Below are 14,145 nucleotides of genomic sequence, written 5' to 3'. Positions count from 1 at the left end.
CAGAATCCTTGGGTGGCACCGTAGTCGGAAACCAATTCTGGTTATCGCTTCTCGGCCTTTTGGCTAAGATCAAGTGTAGTATCTGTTCTTATCAGTTTAATATCTGATACGTCCCCTATCTGGGGACCATATATTAAATGGATTTTTAGAACAGGGAGATGGAAAAAGAGCTTGCTCTGTCCACTCCACGCATTGACCTGGTATTGCAGTATCTCCAGGACCGGTGCACCCCTTCTTTAATGCAGTTTCTAAAATCAGAAAGAATTGAATTCAATGCTTTTTGTTCATTTTGCTTGTTTGTCGGATTTTGGGATGGACTCTTTGGCTTTGCTTTTCTTCTCCTCATTGGATTTTTCATGTTAAAAGTTGCAGAAGCCAGATGACAAGCTCATTTTGGTTCAACTTCAGCAACTGTGCATTGCATTGCCATGTAATGTAATGTAATGCAATGCTATCTATCTAGCTCTCCCTCTATACTTCCTTTTGGATAAACAGACATATTAGACAAGCATTTTGGAGCTTTCACCTAAATAACTACAGGTGGTGAGATAAGCTGCACAATATAATTGACCTTTCAGTATATTGTTGCACACACACCATCTATTTAGCAAATGCCCTTGTTATCAACAGCAGCCTTTTAAACTCACCTGAGCTAACAGGTATGTGAGCTGGTTACTCTGCTGCGCTTAAAATTTCTTTTTTGGTTTGCTACAATGCCTTTTCTGAAACGTTGTCTCCCTCTGCTGGAACACTGACTTCTTTCATTTAATGCCTGCAGACTATAAAAGAGAAACCAACCCAAAAAGTTTGGTTGATTAGTCTGTGGCATTCTTTTAAACTGTTGCTTATGGCGGTCTCTGTGAGCTTCTCAGTGACATTCAGCCATCCAGGTATCCCGCCTGCAGTAGACGGAATGTGGCAATGGAACGCTGGCTGCGCGTGTCATAATAGGCTCTGAGCCTTTAAATACCTGCGCACAGCAGCAGCCACCTTCAGTCTGCTGCTGGACAGCCAGCAGCAGCAGCAGCAGGAGAGGTAATTAATCAGCAACCCTCCTGCTAAGGGTAGACAGCTGCTCGTTCCACCCCCCCCCCCCCGCCTTAATTGGTTCTCCTCCCTTCCAACGGTGTTGAGGCGGGTGGGAACAGCCGGGGGTTGAGGGTACTGTGCTAAAAGAGGTGGAGTTATGCAGATCTAAAACGCGTGGATTGCAGCAGCAGCAAGCCGAAAAGTGCAGGCATGTGAGGGATCTAGAGGTTGACAGCATGTCTTCTTAACGGGAGTCCAGGTGGCCATCTCCACAAATGGACTTTTCAGAATCCTTGGGTGGCACCGTAGTCGGAAACCAATTCTGGTTATCGCTTCTCGGCCTTTTAGCTAAGATCAAGTGTAGTATCTGTTCTTATCAGTTTAATATCTGATACGTCCCCTATCTGGGGACCATATATTAAATGGATTTTTAGAACAGGGAGATGGAAAAAGAGCTTGCTCTGTCCACTCCACGCATTGACCTGGTATTGCAGTATCTCCAGGACCGGTGCACCCCTTCTTTAATGCAGTTTCTAAAATCAGAAAGAATTGAATTCAATGCTTTTTGTTCATTTTGCTTGTTTGTCGGATTTTGGGATGGACTCTTTGGCTTTGCTTTTCTTCTCCTCATTGGATTTTTCATGTTAAAAGTTGCAGAAGCCAGATGACAAGCTCATTTTGGTTCAACTTCAGCAACTGTGCATTGCATTGCCATGTAATGTAATGTAATGCAATGCTATCTATCTAGCTCTCCCTCTATACTTCCTTTTGGATAAACAGACATATTAGGCAAGCATTTTGGAGCTTTCACCTAAATAACTACAGGTGGTGAGATAAGCTGCACAATATAATTGACCTTTCAGTATATTGTTGCACACACACCATCTATTTAGCAAATGCCCTTGTTATCAAGAGCAGCCTTTTAAACTCACCTGAGCTAACAGGTATGTGAGCTGGTTACTCTGCTGCGCTTAAAATTTCTTTTTTGGTTTGCTACAATGCCTTTTCTGAAACGTTGTCTCCCTCTGCTGGAACACTGACTTCTTTCATTTAATGCCTGCAGACTATAAAAGAGAAACCAACCCAAAAAGTTTGGTTGATTAGTCTGTGGCATTCTTTTAAACTGTTGCTTATGGCGGTCTCTGTGAGCTTCTCAGTGACATTCAGCCATCCAGGTATCCCGCCTGCAGTAGACGGAATGTGGCAATGGAACGCTGGCTGCGCGTGTCATAATAGGCTCTGAGCCTTTATATACCTGCGCACAGCAGCAGCCACCTTCAGTCTGCTGCTGGACAGCCAGCAGCAGCAGCAGCAGGAGAGGTAATTAATCAGCAACCCTCCTGCTAAGGGTAGACAGCTGCTCGTTCCACCCCCCCCCCGCCTTAATTGGTTCTCCTCCCTTCCAACGGTGTTGAGGCGGGTGGGAACAGCCGGGGGTTGAGGGTACTGTGCTAAAAGAGGTGGAGTTATGCAGATCTAAAACGCGTGGATTGCAGCAGCAGCAAGCCGAAAAGTGCAGGCATGTGAGGGATCTAGAGGTTGACAGCATGTCTTCTTAACGGGAGTCCAGGTGGCCATCTCCACAAATGGACTTTTCAGAATCCTTGGGTGGCACCGTAGTCGGAAACCAATTCTGGTTATCGCTTCTCGGCCTTTTGGCTAAGATCAAGTGTAGTATCTGTTCTTATCAGTTTAATATCTGATACGTCCCCTATCTGGGGACCATATATTAAATGGATTTTTAGAACAGGGAGATGGAAAAAGAGCTTGCTCTGTCCACTCCACGCATTGACCTGGTATTGCAGTATCTCCAGGACCGGTGCACCCCTTCTTTAATGCAGTTTCTAAAATCAGAAAGAATTGAATTCAATGCTTTTTGTTCATTTTGCTTGTTTGTCGGATTTTGGGATGGACTCTTTGGCTTTGCTTTTCTTCTCCTCATTGGATTTTTCATGTTAAAAGTTGCAGAAGCCAGATGACAAGCTCATTTTGGTTCAACTTCAGCAACTGTGCATTGCATTGCCATGTAATGTAATGTAATGCAATGCTATCTATCTAGCTCTCCCTCTATACTTCCTTTTGGATAAACAGACATATTAGGCAAGCATTTTGGAGCTTTCACCTAAATAACTACAGGTGGTGAGATAAGCTGCACAATATAATTGACCTTTCAGTATATTGTTGCACACACACCATCTATTTAGCAAATGCCCTTGTTATCAACAGCAGCCTTTTAAACTCACCTGAGCTAACAGGTATGTGAGCTGGTTACTCTGCTGCGCTTAAAATTTCTTTTTTGGTTTGCTACAATGCCTTTTCTGAAACGTTGTCTCCCTCTGCTGGAACACTGACTTCTTTCATTTAATGCCTGCAGACTATAAAAGAGAAACCAACCCAAAAAGTTTGGTTGATTAGTCTGTGGCATTCTTTTAAACTGTTGCTTATGGCGGTCTCTGTGAGCTTCTCAGTGACATTCAGCCATCCAGGTATCCCGCCTGCAGTAGACGGAATGTGGCAATGGAACGCTGGCTGCGCGTGTCATAATAGGCTCTGAGCCTTTATATACCTGCGCACAGCAGCAGCCACCTTCAGTCTGCTGCTGGACAGCCAGCAGCAGCAGCAGCAGGAGAGGTAATTAATCAGCAACCCTCCTGCTAAGGGTAGACAGCTGCTCGTTCCACCCCCCCCCCCGCCTTAATTGGTTCTCCTCCCTTCCAACGGTGTTGAGGCGGGTGGGAACAGCCGGGGGTTGAGGGTACTGTGCTAAAAGAGGTGGAGTTATGCAGATCTAAAACGCGTGGATTGCAGCAGCAGCAAGCCGAAAAGTGCAGGCATGTGAGGGATCTAGAGGTTGACAGCATGTGTTCTTAACGGGAGTCCAGGTGGCCATCTCCACAAATGGACTTTTCAGAATCCTTGGGTGGCACCGTAGTCGGAAACCAATTCTGGTTATCGCTTCTCGGCCTTTTGGCTAAGATCAAGTGTAGTATCTGTTCTTATCAGTTTAATATCTGATACGTCCCCTATCTGGGGACCATATATTAAATGGATTTTTAGAACAGGGAGATGGAAAAAGAGCTTGCTCTGTCCACTCCACGCATTGACCTGGTATTGCAGTATCTCCAGGACCGGTGCACCCCTTCTTTAATGCAGTTTCTAAAATCAGAAAGAATTGAATTCAATGCTTTTTGTTCATTTTGCTTGTTTGTCGGATTTTGGGATGGACTCTTTGGCTTTGCTTTTCTTCTCCTCATTGGATTTTTCATGTTAAAAGTTGCAGAAGCCAGATGACAAGCTCATTTTGGTTCAACTTCAGCAACTGTGCATTGCATTGCCATGTAATGTAATGTAATGCAATGCTATCTATCTAGCTCTCCCTCTATACTTCCTTTTGGATAAACAGACATATTAGGCAAGCATTTTGGAGCTTTCACCTAAATAACTACAGGTGGTGAGATAAGCTGCACAATATAATTGACCTTTCAGTATATTGTTGCACACACACCATCTATTTATCAAATGCCCTTGTTATCAACAGCAGCCTTTTAAACTCACCTGAGCTAACAGGTATGTGAGCTGGTTACTCTGCTGCGCTTAAAATTTCTTTTTTGGTTTGCTACAATGCCTTTTCTGAAACGTTGTCTCCCTCTGCTGGAACACTGACTTCTTTCATTTAATGCCTGCAGACTATAAAAGAGAAACCAACCCAAAAAGTTTGGTTGATTAGTCTGTGGCATTCTTTTAAACTGTTGCTTATGGCGGTCTCTGTGAGCTTCTCAGTGACATTCAGCCATCCAGGTATCCCGCCTGCAGTAGACGGAATGTGGCAATGGAACGCTGGCTGCGCGTGTCATAATAGGCTCTGAGCCTTTATATACCTGCGCACAGCAGCAGCCACCTTCAGTCTGCTGCTGGACAGCCAGCAGCAGCAGCAGCAGGAGAGGTAATTAATCAGCAACCCTCCTGCTAAGGGTAGACAGCTGCTCGTTCCACCCCCCCCCCCGCCTTAATTGGTTCTCCTCCCTTCCAACGGTGTTGAGGCCGGTGGGAACAGCCGGGGGTTGAGGGTACTGTGCTAAAAGAGGTGGAGTTATGCAGATCTAAAACGCGTGGATTGCAGCAGCAGCAAGCCGAAAAGTGCAGGCATGTGAGGGATCTAGAGGTTGACAGCATGTCTTCTTAACGGGAGTCCAGGTGGCCATCTCCACAAATGGACTTTTCAGAATCCTTGGGTGGCACCGTAGTCGGAAACCAATTCTGGTTATCGCTTCTCGGCCTTTTGGCTAAGATCAAGTGTAGTATCTGTTCTTATCAGTTTAATATCTGATACGTCCCCTATCTGGGGACCATATATTAAATGGATTTTTAGAACAGGGAGATGGAAAAAGAGCTTGCTCTGTCCACTCCACGCATTGACCTGGTATTGCAGTATCTCCAGGACCGGTGCACCCCTTCTTTAATGCAGTTTCTAAAATCAGAAAGAATTGAATTCAATGCTTTTTGTTCATTTTGCTTGTTTGTCGGATTTTGGGATGGACTCTTTGGCTTTGCTTTTCTTCTCCTCATTGGATTTTTCATGTTAAAAGTTGCAGAAGCCAGATGACAAGCTCATTTTGGTTCAACTTCAGCAACTGTGCATTGCATTGCCATGTAATGTAATGTAATGCAATGCTATCTATCTAGCTCTCCCTCTATACTTCCTTTTGGATAAACAGACATATTAGGCAAGCATTTTGGAGCTTTCACCTAAATAACTACAGGTGGTGAGATAAGCTGCACAATATAATTGACCTTTCAGTATATTGTTGCACACACACCATCTATTTAGCAAATGCCCTTGTTATCAACAGCAGCCTTTTAAACTCACCTGAGCTAACAGGTATGTGAGCTGGTTACTCTGCTGCGCTTAAAATTTCTTTTTTGGTTTGCTACAATGCCTTTTCTGAAACGTTGTCTCCCTCTGCTGGAACACTGACTTCTTTCATTTAATGCCTGCAGACTATAAAAGAGAAACCAACCCAAAAAGTTTGGTTGATTAGTCTATGGCATTCTTTTAAACTGTTGCTTATGGCGGTCTCTGTGAGCTTCTCAGTGACATTCAGCCATCCAGGTATCCCGCCTGCAGTAGACGGAATGTGGCAATGGAACGCTGGCTGCGCGTGTCATAATAGGCTCTGAGCCTTTATATACCTGCGCACAGCAGCAGCCACCTTCAGTCTGCTGCTGGACAGCCAGCAGCAGCAGCAGCAGGAGAGGAAATTAATCAGCAACCCTCCTGCTAAGGGTAGACAGCTGCTCGTTCCACCCCCCCCCCGCCTTAATTGGTTCTCCTCCCTTCCAACGGTGTTGAGGCGGGTGGGAACAGCCGGGGGTTGAGGGTACTGTGCTAAAAGAGGTGGAGTTATGCAGATCTAAAACGCGTGGATTGCAGCAGCAGCAAGCCGAAAAGTGCAGGCATGTGAGGGATCTAGAGGTTGACAGCATGTCTTCTTAACGGGAGTCCAGGTGGCCATCTCCACAAATGAACTTTTCAGAATCCTTGGGTGGCACCGTAGTCGGAAACCAATTCTGGTTATCGCTTCTCGGCCTTTTAGCTAAGATCAAGTGTAGTATCTGTTCTTATCAGTTTAATATCTGATACGTCCCCTATCTGGGGACCATATATTAAATGGATTTTTAGAACAGGGAGATGGAAAAAGAGCTTGCTCTGTCCACTCCACGCATTGACCTGGTATTGCAGTATCTCCAGGACCGGTGCACCCCTTCTTTAATGCAGTTTCTAAAATCAGAAAGAATTGAATTCAATGCTTTTTGTTCATTTTGCTTGTTTGTCGGATTTTGGGATGGACTCTTTGGCTTTGCTTTTCTTCTCCTCATTGGATTTTTCATGTTAAAAGTTGCAGAAGCCAGATGACAAGCTCATTTTGGTTCAACTTCAGCAACTGTGCATTGCATTGCCATGTAATGTAATTTAATGCATTGCTATCTATCTAGCTCTCCCTCTATACTTCCTTTTGGATAAACAGACATATTAGGCAAGCATTTTGGAGCTTTCACCTAAATAACTACAGGTGGTGAGATAAGCTGCACAATATAATTGACCTTTCAGTATATTGTTGCACACACACCATCTATTTAGCAAATGCCCTTGTTATCAACAGCAGCCTTTTAAACTCACCTGAGCTAACAGGTATGTGAGCTGGTTACTCTGCTGCGCTTAAAATTTCTTTTTTGGTTTGCTACAATGCCTTTTCTGAAACGTTGTCTCCCTCTGCTGGAGCACTGACTTCTTTCATTTAATGCCTGCAGACTATAAAAGAGAAACCAACCCAAAAAGTTTGGTTGATTAGTCTGTGGCATTCTTTTAAACTGTTGCTTATGGCGGTCTCTGTGAGCTTCTCAGTGACATTCAGCCATCCAGGTATCCCGCCTGCAGTAGACGGAATGTGGCAATGGAACGCTGGCTGCGCGTGTCATAATAGGCTCTGAGCCTTTATATACCTGCGCACAGCAGCAGCCACCTTCAGTCTGCTGCTGGACAGCCAGCAGCAGCAGCAGCAGGAGAGGTAATTAATCAGCAACCCTCCTGCTAAGGGTAGACAGCTGCTCGTTCCACCCCCCCCCCGCCTTAATTGGTTCTCCTCCCTTCCAACGGTGTTGAGGCGGGTGGGAACAGCCGGGGGTTGAGGGTACTGTGCTAAAAGAGGTGGAGTTATGCAGATCTAAAACGCGTGGATTGCAGCAGCAGCAAGCCGAAAAGTGCAGGCATGTGAGGGATCTAGAGGTTGACAGCATGTCTTCTTAACGGGAGTCCAGGTGGCCATCTCCACAAATGGACTTTTCAGAATCCTTGGGTGGCACCGTAGTCGGAAACCAATTCTGGTTATCGCTTCTCGGCCTTTTGGCTAAGATCAAGTGTAGTATCTGTTCTTATCAGTTTAATATCTGATACGTCCCCTATCTGGGGACCATATATTAAATGGATTTTTAGAACAGGGAGATGGAAAAAGAGCTTGCTCTGTCCACTCCACGCATTGACCTGGTATTGCAGTATCTCCAGGACCGGTGCACCCCTTCTTTAATGCAGTTTCTAAAATCAGAAAGAATTGAATTCAATGCTTTTTGTTCATTTTGCTTGTTTGTCGGATTTTGGGATGGACTCTTTGGCTTTGCTTTTCTTCTCCTCATTGGATTTTTCATGTTAAAAGTTGCAGAAGCCAGATGACAAGCTCATTATGGTTCAACTTCAGCAACTGTGCATTGCATTGCCATGTAATGTAATGTAATGCAATGCTATCTATCTAGCTCTCCCTCTATACTTCCTTTTGGATAAACAGACATATTAGGCAAGCATTTTGGAGCTTTCACCTAAATAACTACAGGTGGTGAGATAAGCTGCACAATATAATTGACCTTTCAGTGTATTGTTGCACACACACCATCTATTTAGCAAATGCCCTTGTTATCAACAGCAGCCTTTTAAACTCACCTGAGCTAACAGGTATGTGAGCTGGTTACTCTGCTGCGCTTAAAATTTCTTTTTTGGTTTGCTACAATGCCTTTTCTGAAACGTTGTCTCCCTCTGCTGGAACACTGACTTCTTTCATTTAATGCCTGCAGACTATAAAAGAGAAACCAACCCAAAAAGTTTGGTAGATTAGTCTGTGGCATTCTTTTAAACTGTTGCTTATGGCGGTCTCTGTGAGCTTCTCAGTGACATTCAGCCATCCAGGTATCCCGCCTGCAGTAGACGGAATGTGGCAATGGAACGCTGGCTGCGCGTGTCATAATAGGCTCTGAGCCTTTATATACCTGCGCACAGCAGCAGCCACCTTCAGTCTGCTGCTGGACAGCCAGCAGCAGCAGCAGCAGGAGAGGCAATTAATCAGCAACCCTCCTGCTAAGGGTAGACAGCTGCTCGTTCCACCCCCCCCCCCGCCTTAATTGGTTCTCCTCCCTTCCAACGGTGTTGAGGCGGGTGGGAACAGCCGGGGGTTGAGGGTACTGTGCTAAAAGAGGTGGAGTTATGCAGATCTAAAACGCGTGGATTGCAGCAGCAGCAAGCCGAAAAGTGCAGGCATGTGAGGGATCAAGAGGTTGACAGCATGTCTTCTTAACGGGAGTCCAGGTGGCCATCTCCACAAATGGACTTTTCAGAATCCTTGGGTGGCACCGTAGTCGGAAACCAATTCTGGTTATCGCTTCTCGGCCTTTTGGCTAAGATCAAGTGTGGTATCTGTTCTTATCAGTTTAATATCTGATACGTCCCCTATCTGGGGACCATATATTAAATGGATTTTTAGAACAGGGAGATGGAAAAAGAGCTTGCTCTGTCCACTCCACGCATTGACCTGGTATTGCAGTATCTCCAGGACCGGTGCACCCCTTCTTTAATGCAGTTTCTAAAATCAGAAAGAATTGAATTCAATGCTTTTTGTTCATTTTGCTTGTTTGTCGGATTTTGGGATGGACTCTTTGGCTTTGCTTTTCTTCTCCTCATTGGATTTTTCATGTTAAAAGTTGCAGAAGCCAGATGACAAGCTCATTTTGGTTCAACTTCAGCAACTGTGCATTGCATTGCCATGTAATGTAATGTAATGCAATGCTATCTATCTAGCTCTCCCTCTATACTTCCTTTTGGATAAACAGACATATTAGGCAAGCATTTTGGAGCTTTCACCTAAATAACTACAGGTGGTGAGATAAGCTGCACAATATAATTGACCTTTCAGTATATTGTTGCACACACACCATCTATTTAGCAAATGCCCTTGTTATCAACAGCAGCCTTTTAAACTCACCTGAGCTAACAGGTATGTGAGCTGGTTACTCTGCTGCGCTTAAAATTTCTTTTTTGGTTTGCTACAATGCCTTTTCTGAAACGTTGTCTCCCTCTGCTGGAACACTGACTTCTTTCATTTAATGCCTGCAGACTATAAAAGAGAAACCAACCCAAAAAGTTTGGTTGATTAGTCTGTGGCATTCTTTTAAACTGTTGCTTATGGCGGTCTCTGTGAGCTTCTCAGTGACATTCAGCCATCCAGGTATCCCGCCTGCAGTAGACGGAATGTGGCAATGGAACGCTGGCTGCGCGTGTCATAATAGGCTCTGAGCCTTTATATACCTGCGCACAGCAGCAGCCACCTTCAGTCTGCTGCTGGACAGCCAGCAGCAGCAGCAGCAGGAGAGGTAATTAATCAGCAACCCTCCTGCTAAGGGTAGACAGCTGCTCGTTCCACCCCCCCCCCCCCCGCCTTAATTGGTTCTCCTCCCTTCCAACGGTGTTGAGGCGGGTGGGAACAGCCGGGGGTTGAGGGTACTGTGCTAAAAGAGGTGGAGTTATGCAGATCTAAAACGCGTGGATTGCAGCAGCAGCAAGCCGAAAAGTGCAGGCGTGTGAGGGATCTAGAGGTTGACAGCATGTCTTCTTAACGGGAGTCCAGGTGGCCATCTCCACAAATGGACTTTTCAGAATCCTTGGGTGGCACCGTAGTCGGAAACCAATTCTGGTTATCGCTTCTCGGCCTTTTGGCTAAGATCAAGTGTAGTATCTGTTCTTATCAGTTTAATATCTGATACGTCCCCTATCTGGGGACCATATATTAAATGGATTTTTAGAACAGGGAGATGGAAAAAGAGCTTGCTCTGTCCACTCCACGCATTGACCTGGTATTGCAGTATCTCCAGGACCGGTGCACCCCTTCTTTAATGCAGTTTCTAAAATCAGAAAGAATTGAATTCAATGCTTTTTGTTCATTTTGCTTGTTTGTCGGATTTTGGGATGGACTCTTTGGCTTTGCTTTTCTTCTCCTCATTGTATTTTTCATGTTAAAAGTTGCAGAAGCCAGATGACAAGCTCATTTTGGTTCAACTTCAGCAACTGTGCATTGCATTGCCATGTAATGTAATGTAATGCAATGCTATCTATCTAGCTCTCCCTCTATACTTCCTTTTGGATAAACAGACATATTAGGCAAGCATTTTGGAGCTTTCACCTAAATAACTACAGGTGGTGAGATAAGCTGCACAATATAATTGACCTTTCAGTATATTGTTGCACACACACCATCTATTTAGCAAATGCCCTTGTTATCAACAGCAGCCTTTTAAACTCACCTGAGCTAACAGGTATGTGAGCTGGTTACTCTGCTGCGCTTAAAATTTCTTTTTTGGTTTGCTACAATGCCTTTTCTGTAACGTTGTCTCCCTCTGCTAGAACACTGACTTCTTTCATTTAATGCCTGCAGACTATAAAAGAGAAACCAACCCAAAAAGTTTGGTTGATTAGTCTGTGGCATTCTTTTAAACTGTTGCTTATGGCGGTCTCTGTGAGCTTCTCAGTGACATTCAGCCATCCAGGTATCCCGCCTGCAGTAGACGGAATGTGGCAATGGAACGCTGGCTGCGCGTGTCATAATAGGCTCTGAGCCTTTATATACCTGCGCACAGCAGCAGCCACCTTCAGTCTGCTGCTGGACAGCCAGCAGCAGCAGCAGCAGGAGAGGTAATTAATCAGCAACCCTCCTGCTAAGGGTAGACAGCTGCTCGTTCCACCCCCCCCCCCCGCCTTAATTGGTTCTCCTCCCTTCCAACGGTGTTGAGGCGGGTGGGAACAGCCGGGGGTTGAGGGTACTGTGCTAAAAGAGGTGGAGTTATTCAGATCTAAAACGCGTGGATTGCAGCAGCAGCAAGCCGAAAAGTGCAGGCATGTGAGGGATCTAGAGGTTGACAGCATGTCTTCTTAACGGGAGTCCAGGTGGCCATCTCCACAAATGGACTTTTCAGAATCCTTGGGTGGCACCGTAGTCGGAAACCAATTCTGGTTATCGCTTCTCGGCCTTTTGGCTAAGATCAAGTGTAGTATCTGTTCTTATCAGTTTAATATCTGATACGTCCCCTATCTGGGGACCATATATTAAATGGATTTTTAGAACAGGGAGATGGAAAAAGAGCTTGCTCTGTCCACTCCACGCATTGACCTGGTATTGCAGTATCTCCAGGACCGGTGCACCCCTTCTTTAATGCAGTTTCTAAAATCAGAAAGAATTGAATTCAATGCTTTTTGTTCATTTTGCTTGTTTGTCGGATTTTGGGATGGACTCTTTGGCTTTGCTTTTCTTCTCCTCATTGGATTTTTCATGTTAAAAGTTGCAGAAGCCAGATGACAAGCTCATTTTGGTTCAACTTCAGCAACTGTGCATTGCATTGCCATGTAATGTAATGTAATGCAATGCTATCTATCTAGCTCTCCCTCTATACTTCCTTTTGGATAAACAGACATATTAGGCAAGCATTTTGGAGCTTTCACCTAAATAACAACAGGTGGTGAGATAAGCTGCACAATATAATTGACCTTTCAGTATATTGTTGCACACACACCATCTATTTAGCAAATGCCCTTGTTATCAACAGCAGCCTTTTAAACTCACCTGAGCTAACAGGTATGTGAGCTGGTTACTCTGCTGCGCTTAAAATTTCTTTTTTGGTTTGCTACAATGCCTTTTCTGAAACGTTGTCTCCCTCTGCTGGAACACTGACTTCTTTCATTTAATGCCTGCAGACTATAAAAGAGAAACCAACCCAAAAAATTTGGTTGATTAGTCTGTGGCATTCTTTTAAACTGTTGCTTATGGCGGTCTCTGTGAGCTTCTCAGTGACATTCAGCCATCCAGGTATCCCGCCTGCAGTAGACGGAATGTGGCAATGGAACGCTGGCTGCGCGTGTCATAATAGGCTCTGAGCCTTTATATACCTGCGCACAGCAGCAGCCACCTTCAGTCTGCTGCTGGACAGCCAGCAGCAGCAGCAGCAGGAGAGGTAATTAATCAGCAACCCTCCTGCTAAGGGTAGACAGCTGCTCGTTCCACCCCCCCCCCCGCCTTAATTGGTTCTCCTCCCTTCCAACGGTGTTGAGGCGGGTGGGAACAGCCGGGGGTTGAGGGTACTGTGCTAAAAGAGGTGGAGTTATGCAGATCTAAAACGCGTGGATTGCAGCAGCAGCAAGCCGAAAAGTGCAGGCATGTGAGGGATCTAGAGGTTGACAGCATGTCTTCTTAACGGGAGTCCAGGTGGCCTTCTCCACAAATGGACTTTTCAGAATCCTTGGGTGGCACCGTAGTCGGAAACCAATTCTGGTTATCGCTTCTCGGCCTTTTGGCTAAGATCAAGTGTAGTATCTGTTCTTATCAGTTTAATATTTGATACGTCCCCTATCTGGGGACCATATATTAAATGGATTTTTAGAACAGGGAGATGGAAAAAGAGCTTGCTCTGTCCACTCCACGCATTGACCTGGCATTGCAGTAACTCCAGGACCGGTGCACCCCTTCTTTAATGCAGTTTCTAAAATCAGAAAGAATTGAATTCAATGCTTTTTGTTCATTTTGCTTGTTTGTCGGATTTTGGGATGGACTCTTTGGCTTTGCTTTTCTTCTCCTCATTGGATTTTTCATGTTAAAAGTTGCAGAAGCCAGATGACAAGCTCATTTTGGTTCAACTTCAGCAACTGTGCATTGCATTGCCATGTAATGTAATGTAATGCAATGCTATCTATCTAGCTCTCCCTCTATACTTCCTTTTGGATAAACAGACATATTAGGCAAGCATTTTGGAGCTTTCACCTAAATAACTACAGGTGGTGAGATAAGCTGCACAATATAATTGACCTTTCAGTATATTGTTGCACACACACCATCTATTTAGCAAATGCCCTTGTTATCAACAGCAGCCTTTTAAACTCACCTGAGCTAACAGGTATGTGAGCTGGTTACTCTGCTGCGCTTAAAATTTCTTTTTTGGTTTGCTACAATGCCTTTTCTGAAACGTTGTCTCCCTCTGCTGGAACACTGACTTCTTTCATTTAATGCCTGCAGACTATAAAAGAGAAACCAACCCAAAAAGTTTGGTTGATTAGTCTGTGGCATTCTTTTAAACTGTTGCTTATGGCGGTCTCTGTGAGCTTCTCAGTGACATTCAGCCATCCAGGTATCCCGCCTGCAGTAGACGGAATGTGGCAATGGAACGCTGGCTGCGCGTGTCATAATAGGCTCTGAGCCTTTATATACCTGCGCACAGCAGCAGCCACCTTCAGTCTGCTGCTGGACAGCCAGCAGCAGC

General features: G+C 45.0%; 11 non-coding genes across 11 annotated transcripts; all 11 read left to right on the top strand.

Annotated features, from left to right (window-relative positions):
• The first annotated feature begins 43 nt into the window (after window positions 1-43).
• LOC141208322 (U2 spliceosomal RNA) lies at window positions 44-234 on the top strand. Its single transcript, XR_012278555.1, has one exon. It is a non-coding gene; the product is annotated as a U2 spliceosomal RNA (small nuclear RNA).
• Window positions 235-1,357: 1,123 nt separating this feature from the next.
• Window positions 1,358-1,548, top strand: LOC141210308 (U2 spliceosomal RNA). Its single transcript, XR_012280480.1, has one exon. It is a non-coding gene; the product is annotated as a U2 spliceosomal RNA (small nuclear RNA).
• A 1,120-nt stretch (window positions 1,549-2,668) lies between these two features.
• LOC141208321 (U2 spliceosomal RNA) lies at window positions 2,669-2,859 on the top strand. The gene has a single exon (XR_012278554.1). It is a non-coding gene; the product is annotated as a U2 spliceosomal RNA (small nuclear RNA).
• Window positions 2,860-3,980: 1,121 nt separating this feature from the next.
• On the top strand, window positions 3,981-4,171 carry LOC141208320 (U2 spliceosomal RNA). The gene has a single exon (XR_012278553.1). It is a non-coding gene; the product is annotated as a U2 spliceosomal RNA (small nuclear RNA).
• Window positions 4,172-5,292: 1,121 nt separating this feature from the next.
• LOC141208319 (U2 spliceosomal RNA) lies at window positions 5,293-5,483 on the top strand. The gene has a single exon (XR_012278552.1). It is a non-coding gene; the product is annotated as a U2 spliceosomal RNA (small nuclear RNA).
• A 1,120-nt stretch (window positions 5,484-6,603) lies between these two features.
• LOC141210307 (U2 spliceosomal RNA) lies at window positions 6,604-6,794 on the top strand. The gene has a single exon (XR_012280479.1). It is a non-coding gene; the product is annotated as a U2 spliceosomal RNA (small nuclear RNA).
• Window positions 6,795-7,914: 1,120 nt separating this feature from the next.
• On the top strand, window positions 7,915-8,105 carry LOC141208318 (U2 spliceosomal RNA). Its single transcript, XR_012278551.1, has one exon. It is a non-coding gene; the product is annotated as a U2 spliceosomal RNA (small nuclear RNA).
• Window positions 8,106-9,226: 1,121 nt separating this feature from the next.
• On the top strand, window positions 9,227-9,417 carry LOC141210297 (U2 spliceosomal RNA). The gene has a single exon (XR_012280469.1). It is a non-coding gene; the product is annotated as a U2 spliceosomal RNA (small nuclear RNA).
• A 1,124-nt stretch (window positions 9,418-10,541) lies between these two features.
• On the top strand, window positions 10,542-10,732 carry LOC141208317 (U2 spliceosomal RNA). The gene has a single exon (XR_012278550.1). It is a non-coding gene; the product is annotated as a U2 spliceosomal RNA (small nuclear RNA).
• A 1,122-nt stretch (window positions 10,733-11,854) lies between these two features.
• LOC141208315 (U2 spliceosomal RNA) lies at window positions 11,855-12,045 on the top strand. The gene has a single exon (XR_012278548.1). It is a non-coding gene; the product is annotated as a U2 spliceosomal RNA (small nuclear RNA).
• A 1,121-nt stretch (window positions 12,046-13,166) lies between these two features.
• Window positions 13,167-13,357, top strand: LOC141210404 (U2 spliceosomal RNA). Its single transcript, XR_012280573.1, has one exon. It is a non-coding gene; the product is annotated as a U2 spliceosomal RNA (small nuclear RNA).
• Window positions 13,358-14,145: the final 788 nt, after the last annotated feature.

This window comes from Phyllobates terribilis, unplaced genomic scaffold (genome assembly GCF_046119375.1).
Source record: "Phyllobates terribilis strain yellow unplaced genomic scaffold, ASM4611937v1 Scaffold_169__1_contigs__length_4117513, whole genome shotgun sequence".
Lineage (NCBI taxonomy): Eukaryota > Metazoa > Chordata > Amphibia > Anura > Dendrobatidae > Phyllobates > Phyllobates terribilis.
The sequence above is the reverse complement of the archived record's forward strand: the minus strand, read 5'-3'. Positions and strand labels throughout refer to the sequence as shown.